Below are 18710 nucleotides of genomic sequence, written 5' to 3'. Positions count from 1 at the left end.
CCGCGATGGACACCAGCACCTGGGAAAACATCGCCCATGGTGGCTCCTGCGACATGGGAGGTTTAGACGTACCAGGGACCGCCTGGCACCGTCCGCACAGGCCGTCCTGTGACAAATCCTCCCTATCCACTCCTGCTGAACAGCGCCTGCAGGAGAACAATGCCGGAGCCCCGGAGTGCTCAATCTCCTCCTCAGACATGACTTAGGAAGAAAACGTGCGCACTCACCAGTGTGCTGAACAACAGCCCACAATATGGCACCGTGTAGCACACAACTGTATGTGACGGACCTCACAAATACGTGATTTATATAGGTGAGGTCAGTAGAAACACCCTTCCCCCGCACACCTGTAGGGCTTGTAGGAGAAGGAAAGGGATAGGTACAGGCTGACAGTAAGTAGAAAAAAGACACAGACAGGCAGCACTAGCAGAAGTCACATACCATGCAGGAAGTTATACTCACTGCACCTTTCCACTACAATCAACCTCCCAGATTCAGTGTCTGGGAGGGCTATAGTGCTGTGTACACTGTCCTTTTGCAGGGGAGAGGTACACAGGGGGACCGGTCCGCGTGCTCCCTGAGAGTATCCACACTGCCAGTAAGAAAATGGCCGCTGGAGACCTCAGAGGAGGAGTGGCCGAGTAGCTGCAGCTCAGCGATGCCAGACTCTGAGCTGAAAGGCGCGCTGAGCTGAGGGGAGGAGCCGCTAGACAGGGAAGGCTTCCTCCCCTGGCTAGCATATTAACCCCCAAGGTTGCGGCATCCCGCTTGCCGCTTAATTTACCCTGGTGGTCTAGTGGTCTGACGGGGTATGCCTCCGATAGAGGGGGCCGTCGCCACCGCTAGCGCCCCCGGTCTGTCCCCTAGACCGGGGGGCATGGGACTGCATATAAAAGGCATTACCTGCGCACCGCCGCTAATCAGTGGTGCGCGGCTTACCTTAAGCTCCCCGGCGTCTTCCGGCAGCAGTCCCGGGGGAAGCCAGAGTCCGGCTAGTACAGACTCTGGCTTCCCCCGCCGCGATCCCCAGTTCAGTGCTGGCGTCGCGGCGCCAGCAGGGAGAAGGAGCGGCAGCGTGGGCGTCTGTACAGACAGCCCAGCGCTGCCGCTCTGGAGAAAAAAACTATAGTCAAAAAAATAAATTAATTTAACTAAGTTAAAAAAAGCTTTAGGGGGCTGTTCCTGCAGCCCCCCCCCCGCAGGGTGACCCGACTCCGGCCGGGCACCATCTTAAACTGAGGTGGCTGTGGCTCGGGGGCGGGGTATAGGGGAGGTTGGACCCAAGTGCATCCTGGGAGCAGCTAAAAGCTTTAACTCCGTGGTGCCCGAGGATCCAGGATCCAGCTATACCCCAAGGTCACCCTGTGGACCCCTATGGACCCTGAAGTAGAAAGTGGCCTTTTGTGATGGAGGGACTTCCAGGTCTATGACCCATAAGCCCCTCTGGTGTCCTTCTGCACATGCGCCTCAGGGGGTGCAGGGAGGGAAAGCATTCGAATATATATATATTTTGTAAGGAGTCTATAGACCGGCGCACTGGTTAAAGTCTTTATGAACGTGTTGCACTACTTGTGCAATAGGTGTGTTTCAAGACAAAGTACAGTCCATATAGTGCTGGCACATATGACACTTTTAATCCCTCTGGTGGAGGTGGCAGCAGTCTTCCCAGGTTCCTGAGCGGCGATCAGGATAGATAGGATCTGAAAGTGGAATTGGGAAAAAGCATGCGCCTAATAGTGTATTATTTGAAAACAGTGATGTACGTGCTCAAAATAAAATGTGCGTACCAAATAATAAATCTTTAAAGCTTATCTGTGATTTCTTTACTGGGGTTCCATATGGTGGGGTGCGTATGGTCCTCCAACAAATCAGGAAAACCTTATTAGGAAAGGCTCAAACAGAGCCCGATAGAACACAAATATAGTGTAGTATTTTTGTTTATATACAGCACATATAATTAAATATATATTGCGTACCAGAAAGATACTTGGACATCTGCATGTAATACTCTGATAATTCCTCTAGGATCCCATGGACAACCTCATGGTCTGCGCACTGGTGATTAAGGTTTAGCAGGTAGTTTCCACCAAGTGTCTCAGAGCCAGCCAGTCTGCTTGCTCTCCCAGGTATGAGACTGCTCCCTTCAGTAAGTCCTCTGTTAGTAGTACCAAAAAATAAATATAATACAATTACTTCAAGGGCGCTTCAACCAACTTAATAATATGGACAATCCTTATATGCTTTATATGTAACAATCCCTTCAGGGCTTATAGGTTCCAATTCTTTCCGTTTTATGGATGTAGATATCAATTTTCGTGCTCGCTTTTCAGAACTGATCGAAAAGTTCATATTCGGAATTTGTTTTATCGTCCTCCTTGAGGTTCTAAAAATTACCCTCACACCAGAAAAACACCCAAGATAGGCCCAAAGGCCAATATTAATACACTTTAAAATAAATTTTATTTTAAAATTTGCAAATTCAGATGGACAAATGTTCTTACATGAATATATTAGTATGTCAACATCTTTTATACAGATAAAAATAGATTTCTCCACACCTTACAAATGAGTGAAGGTTTACAGCACAATGTCCACCATTTGTATAAACCCTACGCGTTTCGTCTTACATCAAGACTTCATTATTAAGTTGGTTGAAGGATTTACTGAAGGGAGCAGCTGTATATCATATAGCGCAGGTTAGTTTTGGTTATATATATATATATATATATATATATATATATATACACTATTTGGACAAAAGTATTCGGGCACCTGACCATTACACCAACAGGGACTGTAATGACATTGTATTCAATACATTTACTTTAATATGGAGTTGGTCCCCCTTTTGCAGCTATAACAGCTTCCACTTTTCTTGGAAGGCTTTCCACAAAATTTTGGAGTTTTTCTGTGGGAATTTGTGCCCATTCATTCTGTAGAGCATTTATGAGGTCAGGCACTGATGTTGGAGGAGAAGACCTGGCTCGCAATCTCCATTCCAGTTCATCCCAAAGGTGCTCGATGGGGTTGAGATCAGTTGCCACAAAGTTGGAAGCATAGCATTGTCCAAAATGTCTTGGTATGCTGAAGCATTAAGATTGCCCTTCACTGGAGTTAAGGGGCCTAGCCCAAACCCTGAAAAACAGCCCCTAACCATTATCCATCCTCCACCAAACTTCACAGTTGGCACAATACAGTTAGGCAAGTAACATTCTCCCGGCATCCGCCTAACCCAAACTCGCCTATCTGACTGCCAAACAGAGAAGCGTGATTCATCACTCCACGTTTCCTTTGCTCCACAGTCCAATGTGCTTTACATCACTAGATCCGATGCTTGGCATTGGACTTGGTGATCAAAGGCTTGCGTTCAACTGCTCGGCCATGGAAACCCATTAAGCTCCCGCCGCACAGTTTTTGTGCTTACGTTAATGCCAGTGGAAGTTTGGAGCTCTTCAGCTATGGAATCAGCAGAGAGTTGGCGACTTTTACGCACCATGTGCCTTAGCAGTCGTTGACCCTGCTCTGTGATTTTACCTGGTCTTCCGCTACGTGGCGAGTTGATGTTGTTCCTAAACACTTCCACTTTACTTACAATTGACTGGAATATCCAGCAGGAATTAAATTTCAGGAACCGTCTTATTGCAAAGGTGGCATCCTATCACAGTACCACGCTTCCTATAACAGTACCATGCTTCCTACCACAGTACCACGCATCCTATCACAGTACCACTGTTTTCTTTTTTTTAGAAAACTTGGGTTCACTTGTTTGTGTCTGCCTCCCTGCCTGAAATTTGCCAGCCAGCCCCTGCCTGTCACTCACATATACTGTGGTGTAATAGTAATAATACGGTTTTGTACCCATGCTTTCTACTTATGCTCTTTAATTCTGTAATGCTGTTATGTTTACTCCTTGTGTGGCCCTACAGACAATTTGTGTCATCTTATAAATAAAAGAATAATAAAAGAATTAAAAAAAAAAAATGAAAGTATAAAGAAAAAGTATTTTATTATGATCGTATTCTAGCACAAGTCCTGCGATCATACAGCTTAGAACAGAGTAATTAAAATCTCATATATGTGGACCTGATGCTAATGTGGATGATATTGTGGAAGCGCAGGGAAGCAGCTTTACAATACTGTACACGTAAAATGCAAATGAGGCAGGATTAATAAATACTTTCCCATTGAAGCACCGGTAAAGCTTCTGCTGTTACAGTGCTGTCAAACTTGTTTTTCTTGGTGTGTTGGCTTAAGCAGCAGTTCTCTATCAGCTGTTATTTGGGATTTATTCCTGTAAACTATACATACATAGACAAATACTTTCTTATCTTAGGAAGTTTAATAAAAAGAGGCTCAGATCATCCATAAAAATAAACAGGGAAATAATTTTATTTGGGTAAATCATATACAGTACGTCGTGTACGTTATAAAGACAAGTCAAAAATCCTAGACCGTAATCTTTACACTTTATAAATATTTATACATTAGATTCGCTGGTCGTTTTCCACATTTTACTGGACGATTTAAAAACAATCAATGAGCGATTGAACGATAACGATGTCATCGTTCAATCGCTCATTTTAATCGGCAAGTGGATACGCGGCATTAGTGTACCCTCTGTAATGTACAACTGATAGGCTTGAGATATTGGGCCCGATTCAGACATTATCACAAGGCTGCGTTCGTACACAACCTGCCAATGTTTACATTCTGCACCTGCGTATAAGACGCAGTGCGCGTAGCAGCCACTGCGATCGTGGACGGATCGCAGTTAGTACATAGACTGTCCGCAAGCTTTAATGACAGAAAGTGCCGTTTGGAGGTGGTGATGGGGAAGTGGTCATGCGAATGCAGGCGTGTCTGTGCGTGTGACCGCCGTTTTGTGGGTGTACATAATTAAGATGCGCCATTAGCATACGGAGGAGGAGTTCCAGCTACACACAGGAGCTCTCGCTAAGGCTGCGGCAAGGTCAGGTCAACCACTGTTGTGCGAATGGCTCCGACGGTTCTTGATGTTACCGATGTTCCCGCTATCTAGCGACGTGTAAGCGGTCACACGTAAGGGGAAGTGGATGGTATTATGTAGTGGTTCGCATCTGCTTCTATGTGTTGCGGGTGTCCTGTGCGTATGCAATCATTAGCATATTTTTGCTTCGGATGGCTACGTGCAAATGCAGCCCTGCGGTCAGGTCTAAATTGGGCCCATTAATTCTAGCAAAAGGAAGATGGGTGACTGTTACCAGATTGAGGGCCAGGTGGAGTTCCATAGGCAAAAAAAGTCCTTCGCTTATGAACCGGCTTGTTAGGCTGGATAACGATGGCCTAATTCAGTGATGGTTGGTAATGCAAGAGCAATGGCAGCCACTCTCGCAATAGAGACTGTGGGAAAATACAAAGGTTAATCTCTATCTTCCCTTTGTTCTCTACTGTGCAAAGGAGTGTACAAGCGCTGAGGCACCCAATTTCATGCTGTGTGGTCTGAGCATTTACGATGGAGATTCTAAACACGCCAACATCAGTTCAACATTGGGCACCCTTGATACTCCCATAACATGCCCATGAATTGGAACCTTTTTGCAATCACTAAAGGTCACCTTCCAGTCGCCAGCCTGTTACACCCAGGGATCTCAAACTCCTCAAGTGTTAGCGATACCATACGCAATTGCAAATGTCATAGGACACTTGGGTCTGTGCGTGCGCAGTAAGGAATTCCTGGATTATCTGCACATGTGCAGTAGCAAAACATCGCTCAACTATGCAAACATCGGCACTGTGCCCGGCTCTGAGTCTCAAATTAAGCTGTTAAAGGAGAGAACCTGTCGTGGTATAAACAGAATGTACTTGGAGAGTGAAACGGGCATGAAGCTAACGCGTTTCACTGTGGTATATACACAACTTCATCAGAGGTATGGCATTGTGCTTACAATGAGCTGTTTAAATACCAGTGTGTTCATTAGCTAAGCAGAACAAACATCTGAGGATAATAGTCATTTGTTCCACAGAAGAATAAACTAAAATATCTTTTATAAAATAATTTGGGGGATGTGCTCTTGCACTTTGTGGTATCAGCAGCTCAATAAAAATAATAAAATATCACTTAAAAAATAGGATTGAGCGCTATAGAAATTAATAAATAAAAAACAATTACATATTTTGATGTTTATAGTCTATTTAGACTAATTTGAGGCAGCAAGCGTCTTGCTGGTATCCCGCAGCTATCAATAGTCCGTGATGCCAATCCCTAATCTGACTGTCCCTACCTTACTACCAGTGATGGATTCCTTCTCCCGCTTCCTCCAGAAACTTCCTCTTTTCAGCACGGCTTTCACAGTCGCGGCGCTGGGTAGTGACGTCAGACGCCGGGTGGCTCGATCGGGCTTTGCGGTCAGGTACTGCTGTTGTCCTCTTCTAATCACCAACGCGTTTCAGACCTGTTGGTCCTTTCTCAAGGATGGGATAGTTCAGTTCTCTTTCTTTATTTATAGATCAACTTTATTGAAACAAATTAAAAACCGGATATTCATTGCCGGAAGTGGAAGGGCTTTTTTGGCGTCAAGCACATGTTCCCATATACTCCATATTGCTTTTTAGTGATTGTTATAACTTTTTTAAATGTATGTACCTATAAAAATTAGATATATGTAATAAAAACTTAATAAAATTATTATAAAAAAGCCTTTAGTTCAATTTCTATATTGAGACCATGTGGTTCTAATGTTTGTAATAAAAAAATCCATTTTGTTTCGTTTCTTTTAAGTAAGTTCACCAAATCATCTCCTCTCCAGTTTGGATTAGTTTTTTGAATTCCCAAGAATTTCAGACCTTTTGGGTCTTTATTATGATGACACAGAAAATGGGCTGAGAGACTATGCGTAGTAAGACCTCTTTTTATATTATATATGTGTTCTGCTATTCTTATTTTTACTTTTTTTTTTGTTTGCCCCACGTATTGAATTCCGCATAGGCATTCTAGCAGATATATTACTCCTTCAGTCTCACAGGAAATAAACTCTCTTATTTTGTAACTTTTTCCAGTTTTTCTTGAAGAAAATTCCTGGATTTTAGAAGTATTTGCTATTTGATTTTTACAGCCCATGCATTTTTTACAAAAGTGAAACCCTTTCGATGCTTTACTCACACTTTTATCATCACTTTCTATGGGAAGGAAGCTCTTTGTCAATTGTTATTTTAAATTTCTTGCCTTTTTATAAATTATGCACGGTTTTACTGGTAAAACTTTTTTAACTTCTTCATCTAATAATAATACATTCCAATATTTTTCCAAGATCTGTTCTATTTTTTTATACTGTAGTTTCCATTAAATTGTGTGATGAATGCAACTGCCCTAGGATCTTCTTCTCCTTTTGTTCTATATTTAATAAGTTATTTTCTATCTAATTGAGAAACCCGATCAATTTCATTTTGCAATAACTTTTCTTTATATCCCTTCTTCGTAAAGTTTGATTTCATCTCTTTCGCTTGGCTAAGAAAAGTTGTTTCCTCAGTACAGTTTCTTTTTATTCATCTGAGCTGACCTCCTGGGATATTCTTTATCCATTTCTTATGGTGATTACTATGAGCTGCCAAGATATTTTTCCCGCTTACATCTTTTATATGATTCTGTGTATGTATCTGGTTATCCTTTATGAAGATTTCCAGATCTAAAAAAGTCACCATTTCTTTACTTTGATTTGAAGTAAATTCCAGATTTAGTTTGTCATTACTCATATATACCAGAAAGCATAGTAGTTCTTCCTCTGTGCCGTTCCATATGAAAAAAAGATCGTCTATGTATCTTTGCCATACAATAATATTTGGTAGAAATGGATTATCTTTCCAAACAAAGTTATCTTCCCACCACACTACAAATAAATTAGCATTGCAGGGGGCACATGATGTTCCCATGGCTGTTCCTTTAGTTTGCAGAAAGAAGTCTCCCTCATACCAAAAATAATTTTTTCTTAAGATGAAATCTATAGAATCCATAATAAAATGTAGTTGCATCGCATCCTTTTTGATGGTTTATAACTGTATATAGTGACTTAATGTCACTTGTACAGAGTGTATATGACTCTTTCCATTCTGTTTTTTCAAGAATTTGAAGAATATGCATAGTATCCTTCAAATAACTCTTTTGTTGTGACACTAATGGCTGTAAGAAGAAATCAACATATTTTGACAAATTCGATGTAAGAGATCCAACACCAGATAGTATGGGTCTTCCTGGTGGATTTTGCATTTGCTTGTGGATCTTTGGTAGGTGATATAGAGTTGGAATTCGCGGATACTTTATATTCAAAAATTCATATTCTTTCTTGGTAATAATTCCTAACTCCAAGCCTTCATCTAGATTATCTTCTAAAATATTCTTGAATTCTTTTGTGGGATCTTTATTTAGTTTAAGATATGTACTTGTATCTGAAAGTAATTTGAATGCTTCTTCTTTATAGAGTTCTACATTCATGATAACCACACCTCCCCCTTTATCTGCCGGCTTTTTTCTGTGTCATCATAATAAAGACCCAAAAGGTCTGAAATTCTTGGGAATTCAAAAAACTAATCCAAACTGGAGAGGAGATGATTTGGTGAACTTACTTAAAAGAAACAAAACAAAATGGATTTTTTTATTACAAACATTAGAACCACATGGTCTCAACATAGAAATTGAACTAAAGGCTTTTTTTATAATAATTTTATTCAGTTTTTATTACATATATCTAATTTTTATAGGTACATACATTTAAAAAGTTATAACAATCACTAAAAAGCAATATGGAGTATATGAGAACATGTGCTTGACGCCAAAAAAGCCCATCCACTTCCGGCAATGAATATCCGGTTTTTAATTTGTTTCAATAAAGTTGATCTATAAATAAAGAGAACTGAACTATCCCATCCTTGAGAAAGGACCAACAGGTCTGAAACGCGTTGGTGATTAGAAGAGGACAACAGCAGTACCTGACCGCCAAGCCCGATCGAGCCACCCGGCGTCTGACGTCACTACCCAGCGCCGCGACTGTGAAAGCCGTGCTGAAAAGAGGAAGTTTCTGGAGGAAGCGGTTACCCAGCGGCTGACTCCGGCGATTGAAGGAGAAGCCCCTGACGGGAGAAGGAATCCATCACTGGTAGTAAGGTAGGGACAGTCAGATTAGGGATTGGCATCACGGACTATTGATAGCTGCGGGATACCAGCAGGATGCTTGCTGCCTCAAATTAGTCTAAATAGACTATAAACATCAAAATATGTGATTGTTTTTTATTAATTTATTTTTATAGAGCTCAATCCTATTTTATAAGTGATATCTTTTATAAAATGAAAGGGGAAATCTTCTATTTCTACATTATTACACTTGTATGACTTTCAGGTGAACTTGATAAATAAATCTTTAAATTGAATAAGAGTAAATTGCGAAATAGATTGAAGTGTCTAATAAATACGAAATTAAAGTGCAAAATAGGTTTCCAGAGCACCCAGATCACTGTAACTTATATGAGCAAAATCACCAGCACAGATCAATTGACCTTACACTAACGATAATGACTTCTCAGTTATGAGTTGCCGCTCCAATGATTGTGCTGGTGTATTCGATGTCACGGAGGCAAATAACAATGGAACTTCCAATTGGGGAGTTGGGGGAATTCCTCAGAATTAGTTTGGGTCATGTGATTTAAAAAGACCCAATAGAAAAAAATAAAAAAGCAAATGAGGAGGCAATAGTGATAAATATTTTGAGGAAATCAAAATTCCAAAAGGAGTGTATTTACTTCTAGTGAGCTAAGACACAAATCATTAAAAAAATAATGTGTATATATATATATATATATATATATATATATATATACACAAACAAACAAAACAACAATGATATTGATTTTCCGATATTTTTTACTTCAGTGTATCATAAGGAGTTCAGGATTAATCATAGTTCCGAGAGCAAATAGTAGTACCAAATAAACTAAACAAACATAAGTAAATTCTAAATGGCCTAGGCTCAGATACATAAATAATTGGACATAAAAGTTACATTTTTATCTCACACATCAAATTGTGATGTAAAGTATCTCTATTAACGTAATGTAGGATGTGTGATAAAAATTGTAACATATATTTGGTCCGAAGAGGGCTCATTTTCTTTATCAATTTATCTGCTAAAGAAGATTTGCAATGGAAATCAGGGAGATTTCCCTTTAAATTCAATCTATAATGCATTTCAATGGTCACAGGAAAGCCTATAGAAATGCAATGCCATTTGAAATAGAAAGGAATATATATATATATATATACTTACATACAATCTACATACATACATATATACATAACTGATTGCTTGGACATGCCTGAAATTGCAGCCCAGGGCAGGCTAAAAAAAGATCCACAATAGTAATGGATTGCATTTCCATTGTCATCATTGCTTGTGATTGGCTATTAATTTAAATGAATAATGCATTTCTTGTTTTTATTTGAAAAAGTTTTTTTTTACAGGTGTACAGTACTACAGATGTCAGCAGGCATTTAATGTCCAGACATGCTGGCATTTGTGGTTCTCCAAGTGCCATCATACCCTGGCAGCCTTGCTGGGACCAGTAGTCCACATGTAAAGGACAATATTGTTAATAATATTAATACATAATTACTTCCGTACCCACCATACCTTGGGTACGGAGAAGAGCTGGTTGTCCTATGGAAAGGGGACCCACAATTTTTGGGAGGTCCCCATGTCTCTAGGGAATTCAGCCTTGGGCTGGCCAGGGTAAAGCTGGTTGACATCGTAGCAAGGGGTCTCCACATGCGTGTCTTCCTGCTATAGTGTCACCAGTCCTGGCTTGGAAAAAAATAGAGGAGACGCCATGCCATTTCCCCCCTATTTTTCAATACCAGCCTAAGCTTAGTCCTAGGGCTGGTTATCATTTTGGGGGGGGATCCTATTAATTTGTGCATTGCTTATAAAACTGTGGTGGATTTACAGCGGATTCTCAACAGCTTGTAAGATTGATAAGGGTTTAAAAACCATAGGGCATTGACGGAGGGTTTGACATTCAAAACTGATGCGCAGTAAATATTGTATTTTTAGACACTAAACCATTGGCCATGCCCATTGGTATTGAACTGATGGTAAAACCGCCAATTAGCAAGTTTATCCCTTAGTGTTCAATTAATTTCAAAATTATATATATATATATATTAATTTCAAAATATATCATGTTATTGTAATTTATTATCAAATATGACAAACTTAAAGGAAAACCTCATGAAAACAGTTTAATTGCTTGAAACCCCGACGCCCAAGGAGCAAAACTATTCAAGTCAATTTGACCGACTTTGGTCAAACCGAATTCAAAACATTGACATTTTTGGTTCAATTGCCATCCTGTGTACAGGGTTGTCTTAACAGCATTGTGGGCCCTGGACAAAGCAATGCACTGGGGCCCCTACCCACCCATTCACAGGAAAAAATGTAAATGGTCAATAAAAGTAAACCCTCCTGCATGCCCATCAGACCTCCCATACTGGTCTGAAGTCGGCGGACGAAGTGAAACTGGGACTGAGGTGATTACTCGTCACCGGGGGGGATGGGGTGGGGGAGGTTAGATCAGAATACAGTGCACCGGCGGCCGGCTTATAAAAATATCACAAATTTACCAACTGGCCGGAGCTGCAGGGGGGCGGGTTGGAGGCCCCTACAAGCTTCGGGCCCTTGGACAACCGCCCAACAAGCCCAATGGAAGAGATGGCCCTGCCTGTGTATCTTATCGGGTTAACATTGACTGTCACACGGATAACTCATGTTAAAAATAAAATTCAAACTGGAAGTTGAGTTTGTGTTTGTACATTTCTGCTTGTTCATGCTTAATTCTTTACATATATATATATATAGTATCTTATATATATATATATTCAATTAGAACACAGATTATTTCTGTGCTTGAGTTTGAAGTTGGAATTTGCTGTTGGTATGCAAAAAACAAAACAAAACAAAAATACAATTAACAGTTGCTAATTAAGATAAAACTCTTCACCAAGTACCAAATTAAAGCAATTCTGAGCATCTCACCTTTCCCTTTACTATCCCCTTCGAATCAGGACATATTGAATTCATGTGGGTAGATAATTTATGTTGCATACTGTATATAAAATGCAAATATATTTAGATCTAATTAAAGTTTTTACTTCAATGTTTATGCAAGAAGAAAATCACATAATGACCTGCATTGAGCACTTACTAAACCAGACTTTCATGCCCACATTCCTCCGCTACTTAGTATGACACTCACACTAGCAAATTAAATTGGGAAATATCTAATATGAACGATGCTTCTAGCTGCAGTGTGTTATCATCTCTCACAGGTCACCAATGGTTCATCCTCCTTTATAAAAGTCCCTCTCACCTGCAATGTCTGTCACTCAGCTGCACCTACTGAGAGGACTGTATACTGGGCGAGAGGAAGAAGGGCCAGGTAAGTAGCCACAGGATAAAATTAATTATCTTTCTTTTTGTTCCTGAATTGAATGCTAAACAATGCTAATTATCAATAACATAAAAAAAATGTATGCGGCGCGGGCGCCATTTTCCCGGAGACCAGCGCATGTGCAGGACACTCTGACACAATGCCAGAGGCTACTGCACCGCCGGAGGGGAGGGGGCCCGATGGGAGCCTGCACACAGACCTCCTCCTGTCTCTGTCTACACTTGTTCTCTTTTCAAGTGCAATTGTATTTTGTGTGACTGGTAACTCTGACTGCCACAGCGCTGCTATGTTTTGTGACGTACTTCATAAAAATAATGATAATGATGATATTTTATATTAAAGGGATACATAATTGTATTACACTATCTATGCGCCTTGTACTCTATGTTTTGGTGGCTATTGTGCGTATATGGATCGTTTCCTTACCAAGAGGTTTACAGCCGCAGTATTATTCACACAGGGCCTGATTCAGCAAGGAACGCAGTTGCTAGTTTATTGCGTTCTGCGAATGCATTGCATTGCGCATGCGCAAACTAGCAATTGCGATGGGAACTGCATTTGCAGAGGCTACGCAGACCCAGTGCAGAGTGAGTGACAGGAAGTGCCGTTTGTTGGGGGTGGTCGGGCGAACGCAGACGTGCCTGTGCGTTCCAACGCCGTTGCAGGAGCGTGCATAAATTATCCACTGCGTGGCCATAAGCAGCCATAGCACTGATAGCGTGCGTGGCTGGTAGCAATTTCTGAGTAAGGTCAGGGCTTGTGCAAGTGTGCGTTTGGGTCCGATGTTACTCGATGTTACCGATTGTTTCGCTACTGTATGTTGCCCTAGCATGTGAGTAAGGGGAAGCGGGCTTATGTATGGCTGTGTTCGCAATGTGAATGCACACATTTGACCACTTGCCTGGCATGGTGGTAATTTTCTGACCACACCAGGCAGTTCTTTATCTGTACTGGATGTAAAATTTTGTCCAGTTAGATAAAGATGAGGGCTGCTGCAGGAAGAGAACCTTTCCGGTCCCTCTGCTTGCCAGCACCCTCTCCCCCTCTGTCTGCTGTGCTGCCAATCACTGCTGATCGGTCAGCAAAGCAGAACCCCCTACTCGGCGCCTGCAGAACCGAGCAGCCGCTGGGGAAAAGTAAGTTAACCTCCCCCTCACACCCCTGACATACCTGGTTCCTCTCAAATTGAACGTCGCGATGTTTGCAATGTTTCGATGGTAGTTTCTTTTTTCAGTTATTTTTTTTCAAAAAACTATTTTATTTTTTTTTATTAAACCATTTTGGATATGTTAAAATGGATGTTCCTCACCTAATTCACTCATAAAAAGAACAACAATTTTGGAGCGGTTTTGGGGGAAAAAAATTGTCAGTTCAGTGGTTAAATAGCACCGCTGGTATTAGCAACTTCGATATGTGCGTATAAGCAGAATTGCAATCCATAGTGAATCAGGCCCACAGTTAGCACTACAGGATTACTGCAGATATAAACTTACTCATTACCCTTTTTTTGATACACAATCCCTTACTGTCTATTAGCTGCGGTACATAACTTGCATTTTTTATTTTTTTGTCATGTTGTACTGCATGTGTTGTACTGCAAGTACAGTATTATGTTGTACTTCATGTATTATATTGCACATCGTTTATTATGTTGTACAGCATGTATTATGTTGTATACAAATAAGGTGTGTGCGCTACTCACTGTATATAAAAAACATAGGCTGTGAAAATTATAAATATATTGTTTTATTAAACATGAAAAAATTAACTGCAGTTCAACTCTAAAAACTTATATGGACATTGCACATTGAAAAAGAAAGTTTAAGTGTTACATTAATAATCTAAACACATACTGTTTGTAATATAACAGGAAAAAAAGATAGATATTTAAAACTCTTATGTAGAAAAAAAATAGATATTTATATTTATATTATTATTAATGTAACACTTAATCTCTTTCTTTTTCAATGTACAATGTCCATATATGTGTTTAGAGTTGAACTGCAGTTAATTTATTCATATGTTTAATAAAACAATATCTTTATAATTTTCACAGTCTATGTTTTTTGTATATAGTGATTAGCGCAGACACCTTATTTGTATTCTTGTTCCTTTTGAGGGTTTCTTTTTGCAGGTATCCCTCTGGTGTCAGCAGCAAGTCTTTATATTAGACAACACCTGAGTGAATAGCACACCAGCCTTTCTTTCTTTTCATGTATTATGTTGTACTGAGTGTATTATGTTGTACTGCGTGCATTATGCTGTACTGCGTGTATTATTTTGTACTGCGTGTATTATTTTGTACTGTGTGTATTATATTGCACTGCGTGTATTATATTGCACATCGTTTATTATGTTGTACAGTATGTATTATGTTGTACTGAGTGTATTATGTTGTAATGAGTGTATTATATTGTACTGAGTGTATTATGTTGTACTGCGTGCATTATTCTGTACTGCGTGTATTATTTTGTACTGCGTGCATTATGTTGTACTGCGTGTATTATATTGCACATCGTTTATTATGTTGTACAGCATGTATTATGTTGTACTGAGTGTATTATGTTGTAATGAGTGTATTATATTGTACTGCGTGTATTATGTTGTACTGCGTGCATTATTCTGTACTGCGTGTATTATTTTGCACTGCGTGTATTATTTTGTACTGCGTGTATTATGTTGTACTGCGTGTATTATATTGCACATCGTTTATTATGTTGTACAGCATGTATTATGTTGTACTGAGTGTATTATGTTGTAATGAGTGTATTATATTGTACTGCGTGTATTATGTTGTACTGCGTGCATTATTCTGTACTGCGTGCATTATTCTGTACTGCGTGTATTATTTTGTACTGCGTGTATTATTTTGCACTGAGTGTAATATGTTGTACTGCGTGTATTATGCTGTACTGTTGTTGTACTGAGGGCCTGATTCAGAGACGCACGCTCTGAATGAGCGCTCACTCTGGATCAGGGCGTTTTTTGGGTTTTTTTGTTCGGCTTCCTGGCCGCTCGCATAGCTATGGGTGACCACCCACAGCTATTGCGAGCGGCCAGGTTGATGATCGCGATGGTCAAGACCATCACGACCATCGGGCTTGCAACGAGACCCTTGTGGTAGGTTCTCGTGGGCGCAAGCCCCAGAGAGCTTCTGGCTCTAATAGAGCCGGAAGCTTTCCCACTGACATCACTGGTGATATCAGTGGGGCTGCCCCCCCTGCTCGCCTACCAAACGGGGCGAGCTGTCAATCACCATCGACAGTTCACCCCCTTTGGTGCGAGACCCGGAGCAACGGAGCACCCATCGCTAGCCGGGTCTCGCACATGCGCACGACGGAGCCAGCTCCGTCGTGCGCATGCCCAGTGGGTAAACATCAACCCGGTTGCAAGCGCTCAGCTCTTGTGACCGGGTCTGAATCAGGCCCTGTGTGTATTATGTTGTACTGTGTGTATTATGTTGTACTATGGGCCTGATTCAGAGCCGGATGCTCTGAAAGAGCGCTCGCTCTGAATCAGGGTGTTTTTTTTGTTTTTGTGCGGCCATATGGCCGCTCGCTTAGCTGTGGGTGACCATCGCGACCATCGGGTCTTGCGACGAGACCCTACCGGCTCTAATAGAGCTTTCGGGAACGCCTCCGTTTGGCCAGCCACCCCCCATGCCCGCCTCCAAAATGGGGCAAGCTGTCAATCAAAATCGACAGCTGCCCTGCTTTGGTGCGAGACCCATAGCGAGGAGCGCCCGTCGCTAGCCGGGTCTCGCGCATGCGCACATCGGAGCCGGCTCCGTAGTGCACATGTGCAGTGGCCAAACATCGACCCACTCCTGAGCGCATAGCGCTTGCAATCGGGTCTGAATCAGGCCCTATGTGTATTATGTTGTACTGCATGGATTATGTTGAACTATTGTTGTACTGTGTGTATTATGTTGTACTGTGTGTATTGTTGTACTGTGTGTAATATGTTGTACTGCGTGTATTATGTTGTACTGTTGTTGTACAGTGTGTATTATGTTGTACTGCATGGATTATGTTGTACTGTTGTTGAACTGTGTGTATTATGTTGTACTGCGTGTATTATGTTGTACTGTTGTACTGTGTGTAATATGTTGTACTGCGTGTAATATGTTGTACTGCGTGTATTATGTTGTACTGTTGTTGTACTGTGTGTATTATGTTGTACTGCATGTTTTATGTTGTACTGTTGTACTATGTGTAATATGTTGTACTGTTGTTGTACTGCGTGTATTGTTTTGTACTGTGTGTATGTACTGTGTGTATTAATTGTACTTTGTGTACTATGTGATACTGTTGTTGAACTGTGTGTATTATGTTGTACTGCGTGTATTATGTTGTACTTTTGTTGTACAGTGTGTATTATGTTGTACTGTGTATATTATGTTCTACTGCATGTTTTATGTTGTACTGTTGTACTATGTGTATTATGTTGTACTGTTGTTGTACTGCGTGTATTGTTTTGTACTGTGTGTATGTACTGTGTGTATTAATTGTACTTTGTGTACTATGTGATACTGTTGTTGAACTGTGTGTATTATGTTGTACTGTGTGTATTATTTTGTACTGTTGTTGTACAGTGTGTATTATGTTGTACTGCGTGTATTATGTTGTACTGTTGTACTGTATGTATTATCTTTTACTGCATGTATTATGTTGTACTGTTGTTGTACAGTGTATACAGAACAACGGAAAATGGCTGCGGCGACCATTTTTCCGGCGTTGTGCGCATGCACAGTAGACTCCGGGCACACTCTAGTGCCCAGAGTCTACTAATGCTCCGGTGGCTGGCCAGCTGCGTCAATCGGCTGCCAGCCACCAGGGAGAGAGGAGGGGGTCCCGCACGAGGAGTGCACATGGGTCCCCTCCTCTCTTAAAACACCCCTGGTTGTACTGCATGTGTTATGTTGTACTGTGTGTATTATGTTATACTGCATTTATTATGTTGTACTGTTGTTATACTGTGTGTATTATGTTGTTCTGTCTGTATTATGTTGGTTATTCCACACTACGGGCCTGATTCTGAGTCACACGCAAAAGTGCACCCATCAGCATCTCTTAAGGCTCATACACACTAGACGATGTGCTGAAAGATATTGGTGAAAGATATTGGTGAAAGATATTGGGAGTACACTGAACGATATAGTTAACGATATCGTTCAGTGACGTCATCCTGCCACATCCCTGAACAGGCACACGACAGCAAACATCGTTAACTATCCGCTGGAGTGTTTGGAGCACACACTGGACGATATGTACGATATATCGTTGAATGATATCGTTATCATTCACTTTTATCGTCTACTGTGTATGCGGTTTTAACGGTTGCCCGTCTGTGACTTTAGACAAATGTCGCCATGAGCTCCTTCCCTTGTTTGCATCCGTGCGGCTGAATGTACAACAACTGAGACCCCTAAATCAGCATCTATACGCGCTGTGATACCGATCGGTGCATCCTTATATGCCACCACTGCTCGACCAATTGAAACTTGCACCAGTCCTATACTACGTGCAGTTTCTCTGTCTGACTATGTCTTCATATACCTGCAGTCATGTAATGCAGCCACTTACGCTGACACTCCCCCGACACTCCCATAACACGCACACTGCGCGGCCCATTTTTGCAATAATTTCTAGCCACCTTTAAGAATGCCCAGCATTATTGAGTTACAATTCTGAATCCGCCTGTCCCAGTCACAGCAGCACCTTCATGTGTATACACTCTGTGCAGCACATGTGTCACTGGGGTTTTCCAGACACTTTCATACATGCGCAGTTGAAAAAAAATCGCTCATATACGTTAATGTCGGCATTGCGTGCAGATTGCGTGTGGCTCTCAATCAGGCCCTTCGTCTCACATTAACAGTGCGCTCAATTTATACCCGGTAAAAATAAATTAAGTCACATGATGATTTGTAGCATAATTGGTAATCATGAATGTTAAAGGTTTACTTTACCAAATACTAAAACAACACAACTATTTGTTTTGGATGGAAATACGTAAGGTAAATAACATGATAAACTCTCACTTGCCTGCGCTCCCCCAATCTGGCACATCCCATGATGCCTTGAACGGGCCAAGCACAAAATCCTGTTTGTGGCTTTGAACAGGCTTTTCTAAACTCTTATTGGTGTCAAGCTCTGGGCCTAATTCAGACGCGCTCGCAAGCGGGTCGATGTTGGACCAGTGCGCATGCGCACGAGGGAGCCGGCTCCGTCGTGCGCATG

This window comes from Taudactylus pleione, unplaced genomic scaffold (assembly GCF_031769625.1).
Source record: "Taudactylus pleione unplaced genomic scaffold, aTauple2 ptg000428l, whole genome shotgun sequence".
Lineage (NCBI taxonomy): Eukaryota > Metazoa > Chordata > Amphibia > Anura > Myobatrachidae > Taudactylus > Taudactylus pleione.
The sequence above is the reverse complement of the archived record's forward strand: the minus strand, read 5'-3'. Positions refer to the sequence as shown.